Source organism: Salvelinus sp. IW2-2015, unplaced genomic scaffold (genome assembly GCF_002910315.2).
Source record: "Salvelinus sp. IW2-2015 unplaced genomic scaffold, ASM291031v2 Un_scaffold2415, whole genome shotgun sequence".
Taxonomy (NCBI): Eukaryota; Metazoa; Chordata; class Actinopteri; order Salmoniformes; family Salmonidae; genus Salvelinus; species Salvelinus sp. IW2-2015.
In genome coordinates this window covers 12362-18596 of record NW_019943736.1, presented here as the reverse complement: position 1 = coordinate 18596, position 6235 = coordinate 12362, and the positions used below count along the sequence as shown (strand labels likewise).

At 40.4% G+C, this 6235-nt stretch overlaps 1 pseudogene; it reads left to right on the top strand.

Moving 5' to 3' along the window:
* Positions 1-4343: 4343 nt before the first annotated feature.
* The window catches only part of LOC112073905 (GTPase IMAP family member 7-like), a 13675-nt pseudogene continuing 11783 nt past the window's right edge, over positions 4344-6235 (top strand).

Genomic DNA, 6235 nt, shown 5'->3' with positions numbered 1-6235 from the left:
GGAGTTGAATTTGTTCCTTTCACTACTGTTAAAAAGCTCCCACCACTATTCATAACATCTCCATCACTACTGAAAACAGCCCCATCACATACTCATAACAGGATCTCTCACTACTGATATCATTCTCCATCACTACTGAAAACAGCCCCCATCACTACTGATATCATTATACATTAACTACTGAAACAGTCCCCATCCCTACTCATAACAGGATCTATCACTACGGATATCATTCTCCATCACTACAGAAAACAGCCCCATCACTATCATAACAGGATCTATCACTAGTATATCTTCTCCATCACTACTGAAAACAGCCCCCATCACTACTCATAACATATCTATCACTACTGATATCAATTCTCCATCACTACTGAAAACAGCCCCCATCACTACTCCATAAACAGGATCTATCACTACTGATATCATTCTCCATCACTACTGAAAACAGCCCCCATCACTACTCATAACAGGATCTATCACTACTGATATCATTCTCCATCACTACTGAAAACAGGCCCCAATCACTACTGATATCATTCTCCATCACTACTGATAGCCCCATCACTACTGAACAGCACCTGTCACTACTGGCAACAGCCCCATCACTACTGAAAACAGGCCCCATCACTGCGATAACAGGCCCCATCACTACTGATAACAAGCACCATCATTACTGATAACAAGCTCCATCACAACTGATAACAGCCCCCATCACTACTGATAACAAGCTCCATCACTACTGAAAACAAGCACCATCATTACTGATAAAGCTCCATCACAACTGATAACAGCCCCCATCACTACTGATAACAAGCACCATCATTACTGATAACAGGTCCCATCACTGCTGATAACAGCCCCATCACTACTGATGTAGATTGATGACTCCTGACACGTAAGTACGGTTTAGTATTAATTGTAACTTAGAATAACATTTGCCAATGGCACCTGGCTTAAGCTACCTAAAGCTTTGTTAATCACGGTTTATATAGGCAGACATAGGAAATGGCAAACGGATAGCGGGAAGCAAACCCCCGTGCGAGTCAATACCACCATCTATTGGTAAACATAAATATACCAGGTTACTACATTTCCCCCTTTAAAGCTAATAACACAACGTAATTCCATTCTGAGCTATGCTATTTTTTCATATTTACATTTTTCTTTAGATCGGATATTTAGAGATATTTACATCTCCTTTAGGATGGAAAAAGTCTGGCGACGTCTGTCTCTAAATAGAGCGTCTCAGAGGTGGTGTAGCTGGTGCCACCAGACGTCAACCCTTGATGGTGAAACAAAGTCCTTTTGTGGAGACTTCACAGGGGAGGTCGTCCCGGACTGGTGGTCTCAGGAAGCTGAGCATTGTTGGTCTCAGGCTGTTTGTCCAACTGCAATTCTGGGGAACGTCCAATGTCCTGTCCTGCTCGTTTACGCATTGATCCAGATCCCCAGATGGAACTGGAAATTCTAGCTCGGATCGATCCTCGTGTCTCCTTAGTCTTTGTCCATTTCGATGATCACAGTATAGGACACTGGTCCTGAAGCAATCCTCAATGGTAGCTGGAATCCATTTAGGACCAAACCCATAGTTTCTGTATAGACATCATCTCCAGGTGAGAAACTTCTGAGTTTGGCTTGTGTGTCTGATTCCATTTTTGATTCCATTGCCTGTGATGTATTTTCACTTTCAGGTTCTGGTCTGATGAGATCCAAGGTTTGACCTTACCTCCTTGGACATCAACATTTCTGCAGGTGAACCCAGTTGTAGCTTGAGGAGTAATCCTGTAGCTAAACAAGAATCTTGAGACATTTGTTTCAATGATGGCCCTTGCATCTTCCTCATCCCCTCCTTCAAGGTCTGAACCACACGTTCTGCTAATCGCGTTTGAAGATGGGTGAAAGGGGGCCGACGTTACATGTTGAATTCCATTTTGTTTCATGAAACCTTGTGAATTCAGTGCTTGTAAAACAAGTAGCATTGTCACGAGCCAATATTTGAGGCAATCCATACACTGAAGCTGTTCTCAACTTCTCAATCGTAGCGTACGATGTGGTACGTCTTCATGGGTAAACATCCATCCACTTTGATAGAATCAATCGCACAAGGAAATGTTTCCTAGGAAAGGATCCAGCATAGTCCACATGTAGTCGTGTCCATGGTTTTCCGCCATTCCCATGGATGTAAATGGTGCGAGTGGGGGGTGACTTCCTGTTACTCTGACAAATCTACTCACCGGCACTAACCTCAGTTTCCACATCGTGGTCCACCTTTGGTCCACCCAGGACGTATGAACCTCGCTAGGCCTTTCATTCTCACATACCTGATGCGACTTATGCAAAAACTTCAGGGTGGCAGGTAGCCTAGTGGTTAGAGCGTTGGACTAATAACCAAAAGTTGCAAGATCGAATCCCCTAGCTGACAAGGTAAAAATCTGTCGTTCTGCCCTAAAGAAGGTAGTTAACCCACTGCTCCTAGGCCGTCATTGAAATAAGATTTTTTTCTTAAACTGACTTGCCTAGTTAAATAGGCACTCTCACTCCAATACTTTGACTTTGTTGTCCTAAGCCATTTGCCACAACTTTGGAAGTATGCTATGGGGCATTATCCATTTGGAAGACCCCATTTGCGACCAAACTTTAACTTCCTGACTGATGTCTTGAGATGTTTCGTCAATATATCCATGTAATTTCCACCCTCTATGATGCCATCTATTTTGTGAAGTGCACCAGTACCTCCTGCAGCAAAGCACCCCCACAACATGATGCTGCCACCCCATGCTACACGGTTGGGATATGTTTCTTCGGCTTGCAAGCCTCCCCCTTTTCCTCCAAACATAACGTGTCATTTTGGCCAAGCAGTTATATTTTTTGTTTCATCAGACCAGAGGACATTTCCCCAAAAGTACGATCTTTGTCCCCATGTGCAGTTGCAAAACCGTATTCTGACTTTTTTATGGCGGTTTTGGAGCGGTGGTTTCTTCCTTTCTTGAGCGGCCTTTCAGGTTATGTCGATTTAGGGACTCGTTTTACTGTGGATATAGATACTTTTGTACCGGTTTCCTCCAGGTTATGCTTCACAACTCCTTTGCTGTTGTTCTGGGATTGATTTGCACTTTTCAGAGTCAAAACCCACAGAACCTACCACACAGGCAAAACATGGGATTGAATGCAGGAGCAGATGTCAGGAGCAGGACAAGTCACCCTATTTTTGACTGATGACTGACATAAGGGCATGATAGGCCTATCTGGCTTATATGATAGGATGGTCATAATGCTTCTTGATAGTGTCATTAAGTGTATTTTCTACAAGTTTAATTTAAAATATGAAAAAAAACATGACTGTTTCTCTCAGCCTCATGACAAAATGTTGCATTCATTCCCATCATCAGCAACAGAGCATTGGGGAAGGTGCATGTATGACATCAATGTGTGGGCAATTACAATGATAAATTAATGGTCAAAGGTCAATTTCAGAAAATCATATAGGCTATGTGTAATGGAATGTTTGCCTTGTGTGGTAGGTTTTGACTCTTATGTAGGTGTCATAACCAGCCATAAAATAATGTAAGATATGTCACAAATAGGTCTAAATATATATATCATGACAGTTTGTGACCATATTATGACACGTTATGTTAGCTGTTATGACATATGACATGTTATGACTTTGTCATAAATGTAATTGATGCTGGGTGTCAAGTGAAGTGTAACCATTTTATTTATTTTACTTTTCTGCCTCTTTTTGCACACCAGTATCTCTTCTTGCACATGATTCATCTGATGATTTATCACTCCAGTGTTAATCTGCTAAATTTGTAATTATTCGATTTATTGCCTACCTCATGCCTTTTGCACACATTGTATATAGATTTCTCTTTTTTTCTACCATGTTATTGACTTGTTTATTGTTTACTCCATGTGTAACTCTTGTGTTGTCTGTTCACACTGCTATGCTTTATCTTGGCCAGGTCGCATTGCAAATGAGAACTTGTTCTCAACTAGCCTACCTGGTTTAAATAAAGGTGAAATAAAAAATAAATAAAAATAAGTGTTTTCTAAATCATTGGGACAAATGAATGGTGGAAAAACGAATGGAACCATTTCCCTGTTTGACAGTAGGTTTTATGGTAATATGACTCATTGCTGTGTACTCTATGGAGTTGGAAAGAGCCAGAAACAGATCTGGGACCAGGGTTAGGCAAACTATAAAGTTACAACTACAGTATAAAGTTTACATTTCAAATGCAGTTTTATATGTTATTACACTTGTAACCTTTTTTTGTGTCCCATGTGTCCCAACACATTTCATCTAACCCAAAGATGTGCCTATCTTCTGATTCTGGCAAGTAGCCAAGGTTAAAGTTAAAAAGCAACTTCCAATCAGAATTCAGACCCTACCTGTCCTGAGTAGAATAATATTTGCCTAGCAGCACTCTCTCATTGGCTAGAAATGATTTGTTGCTGGGAAAATGAAACTTAACAGAATGTAAGGTGCAGCACATTGGGCGCTTTAGTATTGCATGAGTTTTAGACCATTCCATTGGTCTTTAAGGTAAATCTCCACCCACCTGCGGCACCTGGCTATGCAAAACCAGCAGGCCCACTGCTTCAGCTCTCTGTGACAACAGGGGACAACAATATACAGATCTGTGCAACCACACTAAAAGTGAGTATTCAACTTAACTACCTTACTAATTAAATGTTGTACAACAATCTACTCTACAGTATTTGAATAACTGAAGCACAATATTAAGTAGACATTTTATTGATACCTGGTCTGTTAACATTTATGCATAAAAAATCATATGATTACATTACTTATCATCAAAATATCAGAACAGTAAAATCATGTAGCTGTTAACAATCACATTCTGCTATGTGTGTATTTATACACGTTTTAAAATTATAGAACAGTGAAAGGGGAAACATGGTTAGACTTTTACCTAAAACATTTACCTTGTTTAGTGCAGAGATAGTGCAGTATACTGTACCTTGTTTAGTGGAGAGATAGTGCAGTATACTGTACCTTGTTTAGTGCAGAGATAGTGCAGTATACTGTATCTTGTTCAAGGGGTTCGATCTTGGGTCAACACCCATCTTATTGTTGCTGTGAGGGACACACCTGCAGGTTTTTATCAGTACTGACTAAGGTCGCATTCCACTGCTTAGACGTTGCATCAACCAATGGTTGACCGACAGATTGCTTAAACATATGATGTGGTTAGCTGATATGTAAAATACCTATCCAGGCGTTGTAAGATCTGGTGTCAGCAACGTCTGAGCAGAGGAACAGAGGAACACATGCTTTGTGCTCAGACACCTCCTGATTTACACATTAAGTACTGGTTTCAGTTATACTGATTACACTTAATTATTGTTTGAACTCTTCCTGTCTGTCTACACAGTAGATGTGATGTAATGTAATGTAATTATTGTCTGAACTCTTCCTGTCTGTCTACACAGTAGATGTGATGTTTGATGGTAATGGAACAGGACCTCTAACTGGTCTATCTGGTCTTAACAGCAGCAGCCAGGCAACGGTAGAATAATAACCATGTTTAGAATGTCATTTGACACGCCATATACGTTACACCAGTACATTATGTACGCCCTATCTTAGGGAATGTACTGTGTTTTACAACAGTTGTACCGCATATCATTACTCTTTTTATAGTTTATAGTTTTATAGTTTTAATTGTTTAAAAGTCAAATTGCTGAAAAAATAAATAATTTAGTCTTTCCTCATCTGTGAACGTTGGAACTTGGCCAAACGCTTTGGATGAGTCACTGAAGAAATGTGGACTTTGTATTTTGTAATGAAGTCATTGTCTGTTTCCATGTTTTTGATTGGCTGCAGTAGTAGAGATGGAACGAGGAAGAGGAGGAACTCTGAAGATTCTGTTCCTGTTGACACTCTGTCTGCAAGACTTCACTGGTCAATGCCAAGGTACACACACACACATACTGTGCATGAACACACATAGTGTCTTGATAAATGGCTACTGAAAACGATCAACCTCTTGTCTGTTTCCAGTTTCAGGGCAGCCTTCTAACCTGAGGATAGTTCTGGTAGGGAAGACTGGATCAGGGAAGAGTACAACAGGAAACACCATCCTGGGGAGAAATTTGTCTCGTCTTTCAAATAAGTAAAGTTAATCATAAAAATGCGCAACATTCAAATGGTTTTGTGATGGAATTAAGCCATGATCGATGAAAGATGAGTTGAATGTCT